At 37.0% G+C, this 17,949-nt stretch overlaps 1 long non-coding RNA gene across 2 annotated transcripts in view; it reads right to left on the bottom strand.

The window, feature by feature from the left end:
* Window positions 1-14,978: 14,978 nt before the first annotated feature.
* Window positions 14,979-17,949, bottom strand: part of LOC106983361 (uncharacterized) — an 81,608-nt gene continuing 78,637 nt past the window's right edge. For both annotated transcript variants that reach the window (XR_001431505.3, XR_008296365.1), the window contains one exon: window positions 14,979-15,223. This is a non-coding gene — a long non-coding RNA (uncharacterized LOC106983361). The remainder of the gene's footprint in view (window positions 15,224-17,949) is intronic.

Raw genomic sequence — 17,949 nt, 5'->3', positions numbered from 1 at the left:
TTTACAGACAGGATATAAGAATTTAGCAACAAAGTAGTAGTCTTCTGAGTGGTGTTCTAAGTCCTGAGTTTCATTTGGCTTGGTGCCCCAGAACTGCACCCTTATGAAAATTGCTTGTCACAGTACTTATGAGCAGAGAGCAGGGACTTCCCTAAGCTTACATCAAAAAATGAAACAGTTGTTTTGTGCTTAGTTGCTCATTAATATTTGTCACTTTAATAGGGTTTAGTCAAGGTTTTAGTTTCAATGCAGCATGTCAATTCCTAGTCAGGTAGGCAAAAGGAAAAATATAGCCTTTACCTAGTTCTTATTCTGGGGGCTCTTGACTTACTCAAAAGAGTCTGACAATTACAACCTTTTTTAAAGTAGTTTATTGTAGAGCCCAAAGTAGCACCAATATAGGAATTTTGTCTATAATGAAAAAAAAATAACAATGAAAAAATTATGTGTGCTAATAAGAATACCTTTGTTTCCATATTTGTTATATAGTATCAGATTATTGAATGGAGTGGCTGGGCTAGATAAGGGGGTATGAATTAATGCTCAATAGAAGTTCTGAATTCTTAGGAGGTAAGGTAAAACAGGAGAGTTTAGAGGTTGGAGCTATGAACCCACCACTCTTGATCAACAAAAGCAGCTTCTGATACAGTGTAGTCACATCAAAACAGGAGTTTAACTTATTAAAATTAAATTTTACATAAGTCAATGAACACATACTCAGAGGAAAATGGGAGATACTAGTAGGTGTTTCTCTAAAATTTCTGTGTATTGTTTATTCGGTGGGTATCTTACAGCCTTGATGGTGATTCTAGAATTTGAAGAAATACATTTTTGATATGGCTTCTCTATTCAAACCAACCACTAGTGCAAAACCAAAGACATATCAACTACACAGTGATGTAGGAAAATGAAAGTTTAAGAAGTCCATGAACTAAAAATCTTTCCATTTTGCAGTATGCTTGTTGAGTTGTTAAAGCTGAGGTTGCTCTTGGTGATGTTTTCCAGAGCCATAGTTACCTCTCATGTAAGGGCATGAATGACCTAAACATTGTGCCAGAGTTCCTCAGTGGCCCAGCAGCAGTTATGGAGAAGTCCAGCCCATGCATGACTGGCCTCAGTGATGAGTCCTCTGAGGTATATATCAAGTCTTTGAGCTTTATATCACAGAACTTCTTCAGATCTGGGAGAAAAGTCAACCTACAGACAACCTGAAGTTCCCGTAAAGATTCAGGTAGTCAGATTTTAGTTCTCAGTGTCAGTAAGAAGAGAAGGAGAAAAAATACATATATATGTGTTCGAAGGATGATAGTCAGATACTGAAAGAAACTGGAAGAATTGACTTTTTGTCAAAGATTGACACTGGGTGCAAGATCACAGATTTTGATCCAATTTATGGATAGGTAACAAAATGTTTTTCATATCTATCATTTCCTTGCACATGACAAAGAGGGGCAAAATAGCTCCAAGACAGTGAATAGGGCCAGAATCTGGTAATCCACTAGAGTGTGCTATAGTTTTTCACTGAAACAAAATTTCTCCGTATAGTCACCCCCTTTTAGATCAAAGATAATGCCAAAGAAAGGTTATTCTTGATAATAAAACAAGGCTGATCTCATTAGGATTCAACCTGATTATTTAGATAAGTACAGCAAGAATGGTAATTTAATACATAGGCCTCTATAAATTTGTTTTGCTAGATGTTTCAATAAGGATCTCAGATTCAAGTTTTAAAAGTCTCTTGAAGCTAGGAAGCCAAGCCAAAAACTCATCCTAAGATTTAACCTGTGGTACCAATCAATTTGGGTAAATTACTTTCTTCACAATGACCTCAAAATATTTTAAGGTTCCTGAATTTGCTAAGAAGTTACTTTCCTTTTCATCTATAAGGTTGTGAACACTCCAAGCTAGGACTGAGCCAGTTTTCCCAAGAGGGCTTTATAAGCATTGGCTCCATGAAGTCAACCATAGTTTTTTAGAAGTGTCTAGTCATATCTGAGTCAACTATCCTTCTTAAGTATGACATTGAACTCAAAGCCTTGGTTATATAACCAATGTTTCCAATATGTTCTGTTAACCAGGAGGCCAGATTCTTCTTGAACCCATGTAGATAAGAATATAAGAGATTACAAATTCTGGAGGGGATCAAGCAGGGAGAAAAAACATAAATGTTTCATTTCCATTTACAAAAGCACAGTATATTAAATTGTTATGAGTTATAGGTAGCTTCAGAGAAAAGAGAAAGAGGTTCCTTATTTCAAAAAAATTGGCCATTAAAGTGTCAGCAGTATTCCAAATGAAACCCATTATCATCCTTCATCAGGTCTTTCAGTCCTGTGCAATTAATTCTTGTTTCAACCATGTTGGGTTAGCAGTCTAATGAATCCATCAGGTTCTCAATTAGAATTCTCGGAACCCTGACTTCATTCAGTGGTAGGATCTTACAATTATTTAAGCAGTGACATCAGAAACTGTGCTCACAAATACCTGGCACAGTCTTTACCATGGATCTCTGACAAAGTCCTTTTTTACTGAATTCTGGATTGTGGCTGATTGTAACCACAATCTTGGACATATTAGAGTAAAACAAAATAAAACTATCTGTATATTACTAATGATTTAAAATGACTGATAAAAGTTCAGTACAAAAATAAGCCAATTGACAAGGAAATTTGTTTCTGTGGCATGGTACATTTTGAAAGATAAATGTACTTATGACTGATAATGCTATACTGTTATTTAATATTAGGCAAATCATCATTAGGACTCTGATAATTAAAAATATTATGGATAGGAAGGATTGTGTTAGAGCTCTAGGAACTTTATTCAATTTCTGAAATACTTATATTAATAATGTTTTACCTAAATCTATAGGTAAATATTTAACCAATGGAAGGTGAAGTATTTCTTCTGATATGACAACACTTCCTATGCATCTCATGACATATCAAATAAAGTTATTTTAATACCTCTCTTTTTCACAAACTGAAAGAACAAACCTTTTGTGATTTTCCAAGGATCCTCTAGAAATCTCAAAGACACGAGTGTGTGAAAATCTCTTTTTTCTATTAGGTGCAGAATCTTTGCCTTCAAGGCAATAACTAAAAATGTAAAGAAGTGTCTTTTACAAACTCTTCCTAAGTGGAGACCAGTAGTCAAAAACATTTTTGTCATTGTAATGAAGAGAAAACCAAACTCTACTTTTGTTATGACTACAATATTTTATGCTAAGTCTCATTTAGAAATATTACAAGTAAACCCATCAAACCTTAGCCAATGCTGACCATGGCAAGTAAAATCCTCTTTCTGAAAAATGTCCACAAATTTCCATATCAATTTAAGTATTTTTCTAAAGTTTCTCTTTCTCATTCTGGAATAAAATAGTTATTTTACTTCATGAAAAATTACCCTTTTTTTCTTAACAAAAATATATTGCATACTGTGTATACTTAATTTAGCACAAGTCTCAGGTTTTAAATTACTAAAAAAAATTCTTGAAAACTTTATGCAAGCTAACATACTATAAAATGTAATTACTATTAAAATAAATTTTCTTGGGCATCTGGGTGGCTCAGTCAGTTAAGCCCCCAACTGTGGATTTAAGCTCAGGTCATGATCTCACACTTTGTGGAATTGAGCCCCTCATTGGGCTCCACATTGACAACACAGAGCCTGCTTGGGATTTTCTCTCTCCCTCTCTCTCTCTCTCTGCCCCTCCCCTGCTCTCTCTCTCTCTCTCAGATAGATAGATAGATAGATAAATAAATAAATAAATAAATAAATAAATAAATAAATAAATTCCTTTTTTTCCCCTGTCTTTAAAAAAAAACAAAACATTTATTTTTGAGAGACAGAGTGAGAGTGAGGGAAGGGCAGAGAGGGAGACACAGAATCTGAAGCAGGCATACATACACATACAGACAGACAAAAATAACAACTTATAGCTTCAACTCTAAAGTTTTAACTATGTTTTAGGAATAAACACAAAAATAAAAAGTTTACCGGTTTATATAAAAGATCTGACCCCTATCTTTCCCCCACTTCCACATTTTTATGAGGAATGTTTCTGGAAATGGGACATGTTGATTTTGCTCCCCACCAATAATTGTGGAGGAAACCTCTAAGAGTTAATTCATCATGATGTATAATCTTATGGAGAATGTAGACTAAATTTCAAGTCAAGGACTGAGGAGAAACTAGGGGGCCATCCTGGGGTCTCCAAAGTCCTTTTGAGTGGGTAAAACATTTAGCCTATTTGTTCTAATGGTTGCTGTTGGGATCCTTAAGCCTGTTGAGAGCCACTAATAGAGGAAGGGGAGTTAAACTGAAATGACTATAGGGAATTGAGGGGCTAGAGTGGGAAAAGAACCATCCAGCAAAGGTGGATAAAGGGATGGAGTAGGCAGAGGCATTGAAAAGGGTCAGATATTAAGATTCAAGGGAACTGCAGAAAAGATGGACAATAGTACCATTATCAGAGGTATTAGAATGAATTAGTGGTATAATAGCAAAGCACACAGTCACCAGGAGAAGAGGGAAAATGAGAGTGAGAGTTACCTATGGGATTAACAGCTAGTTAAACCAAAGAGAAAACAAAAAAAAAACAAAAACAAAAAAAAAACAAACTTTTGCTAGGGAATCTCTGGGGTCAAAGGAAAAGAGGGAATAACCTGTATGATCTCCAGATGTGGGGAACCTAGGATACACAGAAGTGTCCACAGAGAAGGAGCAAAAAAAGAATAGTCTCTTTGTCTGAAAAAAAATAAAAGTAATTTCTTGCCATATTTCAAACAAAAAGATGTCTGGAAAACTGGTTTGAGAATTGAACTCACTGAAGGATCCTTGAATTGCCTAGGAGCAAGGGAGTTCAAAGGACCCACAAGGCACCATAACCTATGCAGGGATGGTGGGAATCCATAGGTGTGGTTCAATCTTGATCCAAGTCATAGCACCAGGAACTATTAAAAAAAAAAAACAACTCTGTATATAAAGAAAGACTTTATTGTATTCAAAAGGCCTATTGCAAAATAGGTGACAGGAACTTTTACACTATGGGAGAGAGTCTGTTGCAATAGGGAGAATATTCTGATGAAGAGATCTGCTGGCATTGCAAAGATTAGACAGAAAGATCTTCTGTTTTATAAAAAAGGTCACTGAAGATTATGAAAACAAATTTAGGGAAATGGTATGAGCAAGGATGGCATGATTGAATGGTAAGGTCATTGAAAGCTAATCTGGAAACCTGCCTGTTTTTGAGAGGGTCCATTATGGAAGGGTTGTTACAGTGGGTCAGGCAGAGGATGGGTCAAATTCAGGAGTAGGAGATGGTAGAGGATATTGACTAAAGTCAGGTGATAAGCGTTTAGTTCTGATTAATTAGTGGGAGAAAAGCAGTTCAGCTATTCATTTACGAGATGATAGTTACGAATTTGTAGGTCTATGTCTGGTTTTGTCATAGATAAGCAAAGGGGACATCTGTGACTTTTAGCTGAGTCATATGGAAAAGAGTGTTTTTATTTGTTTGTTTTGTTTTGTTTTGTTTTGTTTTGTTTTTTTAATAGCAAGCCATGTCCAAGAACAAAATGAGGGAGAGTTTCCTTGACTGGCAGGTTTTCCATGATTATAAATCTCAGTAAATTCAACATTACCACCTGTAATCCTGTTGTCACAGATGCCATTGCTTCTGAATCATCTGCATTAGTTTTCTTCTCTCTGTCAAGATGAAAACCTTAAATGTCCATTGGAACAAGAAGGATAAATGGACACTAAGCTATTAAAGAATACCTTGCTTTTACTAAATGTCAGGCACATCTTAAGGAAATTCTCTGTCTCGAAATCTTACTGTCTCAAATCTGATTTGACAAAATTAAATTCAAGCAAGATTATTTTCTCATTTCTATGCCCTGACATGTGCCATATGGATCGTGGATTTAAAGTCATACTGGGGAAGCTGAGGATTGGGAGTGTGTATTTTAAAGATGGAATTAATAGTGTGGACACAGAATAGCGAACATAAACAAGTGATTGGTACACTCAAATTTGCTTTTGAGGTACCACAAACCCTGAAGATGAAGTCAGATCACATTCCAGAATATCAGTTAAAAATCAAGAGAAAAAGTAAGATGAGATGGTAAGGACGAGCAAGGTCCAATTCTGTCACAGAGCATGGACAGAAATAAAATGAATACAATTGAATACAGTAGGGCATCATTAAGTGCATAATTTGAAGAGAACTTATAAGCCCTGTAAGACCAAGAATAAAGTCTAGATGTTTAAACTGGGGAATGGAACCATATGCAAAAATAGGGTTTAAGGATATAGACAACCAGGGGGGTTGAATTTGGATACAAAGAAGTAGACGGGAATCAAGTAAGTGACATGAGGACTGTGGAGTTGAAGATTTGGAACTGATGGCACACTAACACAATGAAGTCAGAGCATGACCATAGCCAAGCCAATTTTTGGGTTTCTCTTTTGCTTTCGATAGTTATTATTCTGGGGGTCCCTGGGTGGTTCAGTTGGTTAAGTGCCTCACTTTTGATCTTGGCTCAGGTCATGATCTCACAGTTTCGTGAGTTGGAGCCATGGAGCCTGCTTGGGATTCTCTCTCTCTAAAATAAATAAATACATACATACATACATACATACATACATACATACATACATAAAATAATAATGATTATTCTTCTGTCAAGAATGAACCATACTTTTTAGTTAACATTGATTATAGAGAAAGACAGCACAATGTAGGGGAACACTAACAGAGTTTTCAAACTTCTATTTTTGCATAGTATTTAAAGCTTTGACTTCTACTTTTTAGACACTTAATTCTTTATATTCTCAAGTAATTGAAAGTTACATGATGATTTAACAAACAATATCAAGCAAGAGTTTTTCATTGTAGTATGTTAACCAAAAAGGTAATTATTTGATTTGATTCTTCTCTTTTTTTTTTAAGTTTATTTATTTATTTTGAGAGCGAGAGAGAGAGACAAACAGAGAGAGACAGCATGGGAGGGGGAGGGGCAGAGAGAGAAGGGGAGGGGCAGAGAGTGAGGGAGAGGAAGAATCTCATGCAGGCTCTGTGCTATCAGCACAGAACCCCATGCAGGGCTCAATCTCATGGACTGTGAGATCATGACCTGAGCCAAGATCAAAAGTGAGGCACTTAGCCAACTGAACCACCCAGGCACCCCTGTTTGATTCTTCTTAATAAGAAAAATGTTACCACATTACATTCCCATGAGAAAAAAATCTGTCACCTGGACAATTTGGAAGTTCCATACTCCGTTGTAATACCCCAAAGTTTACACTTTAAGGACAGTCCATGATCACATTCCCAAATATGTCATGTCCTACCGTTCTCCTTCTCTTTTCCTTCTCTTTTTTCTGTCCCCAGCCCTCCACCCTCACTCTCAAACCCTAGCGAGAAAATGTAGAAGATAAATTTAAAGTAAATTTAGTAAGAATTTTCTGTCTGTCACGTGTTGTTAACTACACTGAATAAAGATACTATATGAAGAAGGACCTGGTCTGCAGTCTGGTATATAGCATCATTTATCTTTTGCTTGATTTTCTCAAAATACCAAATTTTTCACAACCAAAAAGTCCACCTACAAGAAAACTATTTATATTGTCCTTTCATTATTTTTATTTTATTTAGTTTAGTTTAGAATAATACTACTGCACCAGCATTTGTAATGCTTTACAAGCATGTGACTTGATACATTTCTTTTTAAAGAGGATCTGATGACCAGAACAAGGAAGAAAGCAGCAAACAACCTAATGCATTCTGATCTATTCCTGGCCTGGGGAAAAATACCCTGGTTCCTATTCCCACATTTTCTGGCAGCTTAAATAAGTAGTCACAGTACTGCTTGTCTACCACCTACTGGAGAATAGGAGGAATCAAAGGAAGGGACTGGATAATATGATTCCAAATCACACCCAGGAGACTATGGAGCTGCTGTTCTCTTATACACAAGGCTGTGCTCTACTGGGGACATGGGGCCTTAAGAAGAAGGTTATTTAAGGCCCAAAGCATAAATGAAACTGTTGGAAATGGAAAAATCCAATAAGCCAAAAGGCTGAGTTAACCTGCCTGGTGGAGTGTGAAGTGTGGCTGCTCTTGGCAGAAGCAGTGAATTCTGGGCTTTCTGTCAGTATTATCAATTTGACTTCCCTTTGAATATCTCTATCAAAACCTTGCCCCAGATAAATTGTAAATCAATTGACCAAGGTAATTTACTTATCCTGAGTCGGATGTTTGTGTATGGTAATTTTGCCTCCAGAAAAGGAAGCAGCCTGCTTGTGGTTTGCTAACCATTTGGCAGGCGGGAGAAAACTATCAGGTCACCGGCCAATAATGCAGTCGCAACAGTAAATGTGGGGCGGCAATTAGAGAAAGCAGGAAAAAAGGATGAAGAGCATTACCCTCCCAGTGGGAAAGAAACGTGGCGGAATTGCCAGGACTTTCTCTGAGGATTAATAGAATTTGTTCTGATGACAAGTTGGTCACGATAATTATTCCCACCTCTTTGTAGCTTTTCAATTGCCATGACCCTCCTGTGGCAGCTTATGGAGAAAAGTTGGCATAAAAATTAAGGGTACTGATTATTATAACTAGATAAATATAGGGATAACAATTCTATTCAATTAAAGGCCTTGGCAAGGTGGCCTAAAATACATCACAAAGAGAATAAACGTTCAAAACCACCTTATACAAATATCTGAATTTGCATTCAGAAAAATGAAACATGATCATTATAGCCAAATCAGAACTCTCCAGAGGTGAAGTACGAGCCAGTGTCCATGAAAGTAATTACAAGAAGTGATGACAATTCTAAATGGCAAGCAAAATGATTTGAAATTTTGTGTTCTAATATGCAGTTTCGTATTAAGTCTGATATCATTTTAGTTAGAAAAGGCAGTTTCATTAGAAGGCAAGAACTTGGACCATTCTTTTCACTGTCCTATCCCTAACATCTGACATTCTTCCTAGATTCAAAGAGGCTCATAAAACCTCTTTGAATAAATAGATGAATTATGTGATCGTCGAGTAAATGCATGGGTGGATGAATATAAGCAATAAATAATAGAGCTGTTAAAAATTCCCTTAAAAATCTTAGAACACGAATAGGGATACCATGAAATTAACCCTTTAGAAATTACATTACTAGGTGTCATTTTCTTCATGGTTCAGTTTTAATTTTTGAAACAAAAAAACATTAAACATAGGTACAACCCAAAACATATGACTATATAGTTCTTTTATCTTAGTTGCAGAAAATACTACGTGAAAGTGATGAATGATGTTTTTCACATCTGTACATCTGGCAGTTACCCTTCCCTTTTCGTTCTCTTCATTTTATTTTGTCACCTTCTAGTTTAGCATACTTACATGTCCTTTTTTTTTCTTTCATTTCATCCTTTTTTTGTTTTCTCTCCTCTTTCCCATTCATATTCCACCTCTCTCCATTTCGTTCTGAACTGCATCAAAAGATCTCCCTGGGCAAGAAGATATACCATTTTACTCACTCTTCCTCCAAATGACCATGACCTTTAAATATTCATCATGTTGCCTCCCTGGCCTGGCAACTCCTCCTGCCATTCTCCTTTTCTCTTCCTAGTCATTCCTACCCACGCTAGAGGACACAGTAAAACTATTTTCTCTAAACAACACTGCCAGTCTCAAAAGAGAATTGACTATTCCCTTCCTTTGAGGCTTTGCCATATAGTGAAAAGCCTGTATCCCAGCACCTACCATGTATCATTAATATTTATTCCTGTGTCTCCTTTCAGTTTGTGATTTCCTAAAAGTAAGGGTTATAACATGTTCATCTTCTATAATATGTTTAGTCGAGTTCCTGGCACATAGTAGGTGCTCAATATTTGAAAAGATGCATGAAAACGTTAGAGTATTCAGAGGGTTGAGATTTGGTCGACATAGACACTTTATATTAACAGTTACTAACTCGAAATCTAAAAGTCACTCTGTTTTTATAACATTAAACAAAATTAAAATTTGAATGGATTATTTAAGTGCTAAAGAAATACAAGGATAATTTGCTAAAATGCAAATGAGACAAATCCAAAGCTGACATCTCTTCATACATTTTTCTAACTTGTACAACTTATTCATGAATGTATATAATATATGTATATTTAACTAAAATCTGCACATGAAAGACTTTATAGAAACTGAAATAATGCTTTCACATTATTAACTGTGAATATTTGTGTGTAATGTGTCCGATTAACTCGAATCCTGACTAGAATTTATTTCACTACATAGCATTATCCTCTTCCTATTCATTTCAGCCTCTCTTGTATTTTCTGGACCCATTGCATTCAGTGCCAGTGCATCTGATTGGACTGTAAAACATGAAATGTGTAGCTTGAAAACACAGCTGGAGCCAATGCCATTCTTTAGCCAGCTGGCATGAGCCATTGCTGTAGAAAGCAGCTGACTTCTGTTTTGATAGAGTAAGCATTCCAACGTGTGCTGCTTGTAATTCACTCACCATCCAACAAACAAATTAGTCTAGAAAAGAAATATATCAACCATTGAGGGGAATGGGATTGATTGATAAATAGGCTATCACTCCCCTTTGCTCATGGTACATAGCGTATTTCTAACGCTTTTAGCAAAGAAGTTTACACTGCTTACAGTATTTTCATCCCCAAGGCAAGATATCAGTAGGAAAGAAAACACTTGAAATTTTTTAGGAGTCAAGGAAGAAGAGGGTTGAGAAAAACGTAGACAATATACTTCATGTATGCGTCATGAATCTATCTATCTGTATCTAGTTAGCTAGCTAGCTATCTGTCTATCTATGTATCTATCATCTATGTATCTATCATCTCTAATTTCTGTCAATTTATAATTTCTAATTATAGCTATATCTGTTCATTTATCCACACCGCTCTCCTCCGTCTCTCCATGTATCACTCTGTTTATATTATATCTCCATCTATCCAACTATCCGTCTCCCCATCCATTTATACACCCATCATCTATCTATCTATCTATCATCTATCTATCTATCTATCTATCTATGTATCTCTCATCATTCAATCTTTGCGTAAATTTCTCCAGGAACAAAAAAACTCACCATTCTACCTCATAGCCTATTCTCTAATTGTCTACATTTATTTACCTCAGAAAGTTCATTGTATTTTTATGATCTCAATTCATTAGTCATGGCTTTGCTCTCCAGAGCAGTACAAAATGAATCCACTACCCTCTTCCATCTGAAAAAAAATCTCTAGATTTATGAAGAGAGCTAATATTTTTCTCCACCTGTTTTGTTCACTACCCTAAATAAATCTCCTCTTTTCACAGGATGCAGTTTTACACTGTTGTACTATAATACTCCTTTGCTGAGCATGCTCAAAATTCATCACTGTCCCTTTTATTTAAATTCCTGTGCCAGATTTAGAAACAAAGAAATCTTAGAACTGTGGCTTATGTTGGATTCATTTCCAAATATTGAGATTAATTTATGATTAATGGGGTATGAAAATGCCCCTTTTCATATCATATTATTTGTTTATTGCTGCTTAATACATCATTATGATCTCAGCAACTTAAAATAGCACACATTCATTATCTCATTGTTTCCGTGAGTTAGGAATCTCAGCTCAGCTTAGCTGGACCCTCTGCTCTAGATATCATAAGGCTGCAATGTGTGTCCTCATCAAACAGTGTTCTCATCTGGAGCCTCAACTGGGAAGAATCCATTTCCAAGCTTACTTGGGTTGTTGGCAGAATTCACTTCCATGTGTCTACAGAACTTCCTTGGCCTCTTGCTGGCTGATAGGTAGAGACCTCTCTCAGGGCCTGGAGGCTTCCATTAGCAACTTGCTGTGTGAGCTTCCTAAAATGGATGCATATGTCTTCAAAGCCAGCAAGGGAGAAATCTCTAGAGCAAGTCTACTGGCAAAATGAAATCTTCTAGATAACAGAGTCGTGGGAGTCCCATGACCTGTGCCATATTCTGTTGGTTAGAAACAAGTCACAGATCCCACCTACATTTGAAGAAAGAAGATTAAAATAAACATTTGATCACTAGGAGGCAGAGATCATAGGGGGCCCCTCTGAGTCTTATACTAGAGGTGTAATGAATCGAAGTAGCATCAAGTGATATAGCATCTGAGTACATGGCAGTGATTTATTTTTAATGTCTCATAGAACTTAGAAAACAAAAGTGTCATAAAGCTTCTTCATTTTCCTGAGAGTAGAGTCTGAGTGCTGGCAGATGTGGTGCGTTTACCTTAGTTCTTCAAACCTGTCTGTATTCAGCCCTTTTCCATTCAATGTTACAGGGCCTGTTCACTGTGAACAGTGCTTACTTTGCTAACTACTTGAATCTAAGTTCAACCGCGTTACCTGTTATGTAAATTTGATAGGGCTGTCAGAACGACTGCCACAAATTTGGTGGACTAACACAACAGACATTCATTCTGTCAAGTTCTGGATGGCAGAAGTCCAAAATCAAGGTTGTCAGCAGGGTTACAACTGCTCCCAGAGCCTCTCGGAAGAACATTTCCTTGCCTCTTCCGGTTGGTAATGGCTTCAAGCATTCCAGTCTCTGCCTCTATCTTCACAGGGCTTACTCCTCTTCGTCTGTGTCTGTCCCTCTTCTCTCTGAGTACACTTGTCTCTAGATTTAGGGCCCACCAGCCACAACAAGCCGGAGTGATCTCTTTAACAGTTACATCTGCAAAACCTTTTTACCAAATACCTTCACACTCACCCGTTCTGAAATGTGGACATCTGTTTTTAGGGACCACTACTCAAAGTACCACATCTGCTTTGGCCAATGACAGGCTTAGCAGATGTGAGGCGACCTAGAGCTTGGGAAATCGGGCTTCCTCTCTTGCACATCACCGTGAAAAGTATGTACTGCAGCTAGGTATCTGGCCATAGGAGCAGGCAACCATGTTGGTGTTCCAGATATGGTATCCCAGTCAAATCCAGACAATAACTGGACCGCAGCTTATTTGCAGGTACAAGATACAGTCCAACTAACTAAGTAGAAAAACCCAAGAAGGCCCTATCAAGACCGTCTAAACTCCACAAATGTGCAAGAAATAAATACGTACGACTGCATGCCACTGAAGTTCTGTGGTTGCTTGTTGGGCAACGGCTGATTAACCATGTGTGGATGTATGCATGGAGGTAGGTATGCAGTTTCGAATCCCTTTAATTCTTCAGGACTCATTCTGTGCTGTACGTTCCTATCCTCTCTCCTTACTTCAGAAATAAAAGTTTCCACTTCTGACTCTTGTATTTTCTCTGAGCAAACCTTGCTCCCAGAAAAGTGTCTGCCACAATGAATCCATGCTACTATGAAAATTTAAGCCCTTTAAACTTGTCTCAGGGTCATTTAATTTGTCATCAATAAGATAAAAGCTATGAGACCGAAACCATTACTATGCCTATTTCAACCCACAAGGACACTGAGACACAGACGGTTGAAGTAAGTTGCCCAGTCACTCAGTTTGTAAGTGGCGCAGCTTTGTATAACCCAGACACCCCGAGTTCCAAAGTCTCTCTTCCAAACCTATGCTTTCTCGTACCCAGGATGATTGTGTAAGACGCTGCTCTTTTACTTGTGCCAAGCATTAGTGACAGGAGGCAGATGGAGAAAGGCTATTTTGGGAAGGGATTCCTGAAATACAGAATTTAAAAGTAGTTTCATAAGACCTTTAGGAAAGCTGGGGGTCTGTTTCTACTATGGTTCTTATCTCTATTCAGTCCAACCCTATTAACACTAACACAAGAATGTGCCTTTTATTATTAGCCATGTGCCCCGTGATAGCCCACTGAATGTTCGCGGAAGTCAAAATCCTTTTTAAAAATCTATAATCTGTTTCATGTTCTCTAAGCACTCAGTCATATATATTACCTTAGATTTTCCCCTCACAGTGTGGTTGGCATGGTGTAAATATTGCCTAATCTAGCCTTATAGAGTGTGTATGTAGTTGTCACTAGCATTTATTGATTTTTCCATTCGCTTAGGTTCACAGTGCACGTTAACACAAATTTAACACTAATGCACCATCCACATTCTTTGCAATACGTGTAGAATAGAATTGAAATAAAGAGATTCAAATTTGAATGTTCAAATATATATTGTATATGCCAGGGGTGAACAAAGCAATTTTAATGTGTTAGGACAAAATTATTGTGTAATGTAAAGATAAAAGGAGAGACCTTGGACGTGGATCTAATTGTTTTTCACTCCTGGCTCCATTATTCACTTGGTGTTGGACCTTGAGCTTGCAACTTACTTCTTTTAACTACAATCTTCTCTTCTGTATAATATGTGTAATAACTCCTATTAATGGTGATGAATATAAATTATTTTCATCACCTGAAAAAAAGGTTTCTGTTATCACAAAATATCCTTCGTATCTTTTACCTCTTTATCCTCCTAAAACTCTGACATATTTACTGTTGACCTCTTGGTGGCTGTGACACAATGTTTTTTCTACTGCCATCCTTATTATAAAATGGAAATAAAGTTAATAGATACTAATATTAGTGGCATCCCTATGATCCCAACTTTGGAGAAAAAGGCACTATCATTCACTTTGCAAACTGATTCTCAACTCTTACTCTGAGGATTTTTTCTGAACGAAGTTAGTCTTTTAGTCTCACATCTATTGTAACACTGCTAAGATTACATTTTATTTTTGTGTATGTGTGATTACCCTATAAAATGTAAAGGATTTTTAAAAAATATATTTCAAAAATTCCAGGGGTAGGAAATACTTACATAATGAGGATTTTGTCAGGAAACAAAATTATATTCATTTTTTTTTATTTAGCAGTTCTCAAAGTGTTTTCCCTAAGGACCTCCTTCACATATTTTAAAAATAAATACTTTAAGCATTAAAAAAAACCCACAAAACAACAACAACAACAAAAACACCTACCCCACACACTTTACAAGGTTGAGGAATATGAGCAGTTTTTGCTTATGTGGATTAAATTTATCACTATTTATTGTATTAAAATTAAAATTGATTAATTCTTGGGGCGCCTGGGTGGCTCAGTTGGTTAGGCGTCCAACTTCAGCTCAGGTCATGATCTTGCGGTTTGTGAGTTCGGGTCCTATGTTGGTCTTTGTGCTTACAGCTCGGAGCCTGCAGCCTGCTTCGGATTCTGTGTCTTCCTCTCTCTCTGACCCTCCCCACTTGTGCTCCATCTCTCTGTCTCTCAAAAATAAATAAATAAAAAAAATTAAAAAGATACATAAAATTGATTAATTCTTAAAATATCTATTGATTAATTTGAAATAAAAATAAGCTCATTTCATGTTACATATTTTGATTTAAAAAAAAACTTATTCTCAAAAATAAAAATCGAATTGAAAGGAATCCTGCCAGTTTACATTTGTGCAAATAGACTAATGTCTTACTTAACTGAAGACAACTCGATTCTCCTATATGTTTCTGCATTCATTTTATTGCAGTATTTTGTTTTGGGTGACATACTTCTTTAAAAATCCAGACTTGTATGCCTTAAACTTATGAGTCAAAAAACCCAGACTTGCATAAAACAAGTCATTTCCATCATTTCATATTCACCTTATTGTCTGGCAGCATTTTGGCTTGACTGGTCCTTTACTTCAATGGGTAACAAATCTTTGTTTCCATACGATCCTCTTAATTGAGTCACTTTGCACCCCTTGTATAGCAGCAATCTAATTTTCTCTTGGTAACCAAGACTGTTGTGGACTGAATATTTGGGGCCCATATACATGGATGAAGGAACTAGAGCTCTCTCTTAGCCATGTGAGCACACCGCAAAAAGGGGGTTCTCTGTAAGCAAGGAAGACAACAATCCACAAAAGTTCAGTCTTACTGGAACTCTGAGCTCAGAATTCACAGCCTCCAGAACTGTGAGAAATAAGTATTTGTTATTTAAGCCACTCCATCTCTGGTATTTTGTTATACAGCAGCCCAAGCTGACTAAGACAAAAATCAATCACTCTAGACAGAAAAGTAACTCCCATGTTTACATTTTTGATCCATGAGAAGCCCAGTGTATCCAGTGGAAAGTTTCAGCAATCAGTTTAATAAAATTAAAGGTATGTTAGCTGGTGGAAGCTTTTCTCCTTTGGAAAGTGGAAGCTTCCAAACTCACTAAGTCATGGTTGAAGCAGCCAAAACAAACAAACAAACAAAAACAAAAACAAAAATATAAACATAAATAGGTAAGTATTTATAATTGGGGCCATTCCTACCTTCATTTCCTAATACCCGTTGCCCTCAACTCTGACTATGGAACAAGTGTCATGTGTTGGCTGCTAGTTTAAGATAATACCATATTCTATTGGTTAACACTCCAACCTCTCAAAATGTCTCCCATCTGGTTTCATAACCGAACTTTCAAGAGGCCATTTCACTGTTCTATCAGGTTGGCTGCTACTGGGTATAGGGTACATAGTAAGACCAGTTGCCTGGGTATGGACCCATTTCTAATAATATCATGGTGAAATGAGTTCCCTTATTAGAGGCAGTGTTGTATAGGGTTAATGTGGTAATGAATGAAACAATTAATAAGTAAATAAATGATGACGCTAGCAGAACTGTTTGAGTCGTGGAAAGAAAAAAACGTACTTAGATTAGTTATGCTCAAGAGGATAAACACCTGCCTCTTCAGTGAATAAAGCGGTATCTTGTAATCATTTCTTACCAAGCTGGTTAACAGTTCTATCTGGGAGTCGTGCAAAATCAAGAACTCAGTATCGTTTTCTGCTGTTTACAAGTTTGGTACTCAGCAAGGGTGGCTAGTCAGGTCAATTTGAGTTAGGTTGAAACACATTGTGATGGGGGCGCCTGGGTGGCTCAGTCGGTTAAGCATCCCAGTTCGGCTCAGGTCAGGATCTCCCGGCCCGTGGGTTTGAGCCCCGCATCTGGCCCTGTGCTGACAGCTCAGAGCCTGGAGCCTGTTTCAGATTCTGTGTCTCCTTCTCTCTGACTCTCCCCCATTCATGCTCTGTCTCTCTCTGTCTCAAAAATAAATAAACATTAAAAAAAATTAAAAAAAAAAGAAACACATTGTGATGAAATCTTATTCTCTAACCCTATTGTTATGGCTTCTTTGTACGTGGGTTCACTGAGCAAACACCAGAGTAGACGAGTAAAAATGATTAGCGTACAGAGAATTGTTCCTCTTGTCTAACTGATTATTTAGATTGGAAGACCTCTTCTGTTGCCTATTCCAAGAAGTTCATCTACATACTTATTTTTCAGACCTCATTGTTGCCAATCTGTTAAGTTTATTCTATTTATTCTACTTGTTCTAAATAAGTCACTGAATGGCTACACAACTCTGTCAACCATTACCCAGGAGGTAGTACTAATCCATTCCTCAAGCATCTAACTTACAAAGTGAAAAACAAGATGTCTTGTGTTTACGTTTTATCTTCTGAGAAAATGTGCTTCACTACTGTCATTCAGTATACCATGTAGAAGCATCTGTAATGCCATGCTTTATCCTTTTTCTGTTTAAAGAAAGCTATTGGGATTCCTGGGTGGTTCGGTCAGTTGAGCGTCCAACTCTTGATTTCGATTCAGGTCATGATCCCAGGATTGTGGGATCATTCCCTACATCAGGCTCTTCACTGAGAGTAGAGACTGCTTAAGATTCTCCTACCCTACCCACTCCCCTGCTCTCTCTCTCTCTCTCTCTCTCTCTCTCTCTCTCTCTCTGTCTCTCAAATTAGAAAGAAAGAAGAAAGAAAGAAAGAAAGAAAGAAAGGAAGGAAGGAAGGAAGGAAGGAAGGAAGGAAGGAAGAGAGAGAAAGAAAACTGTTAAGTATTGATTTAAAAGGAGACCGCAAAATATCAGAACTAATTACTATAGTAGTCTGAGGTGCCTACTTATGAATCTTCATCACGATTTTTTTAGCTGCTTGAGCCTGGTGTCAAATA

This window comes from Acinonyx jubatus, chromosome B1 (genome assembly GCF_027475565.1).
Source record: "Acinonyx jubatus isolate Ajub_Pintada_27869175 chromosome B1, VMU_Ajub_asm_v1.0, whole genome shotgun sequence".
In the NCBI taxonomy this organism is placed as follows: Eukaryota; Metazoa; Chordata; class Mammalia; order Carnivora; family Felidae; genus Acinonyx; species Acinonyx jubatus.
The sequence above is the reverse complement of the archived record's forward strand: the minus strand, read 5'-3'. Positions and strand labels throughout refer to the sequence as shown.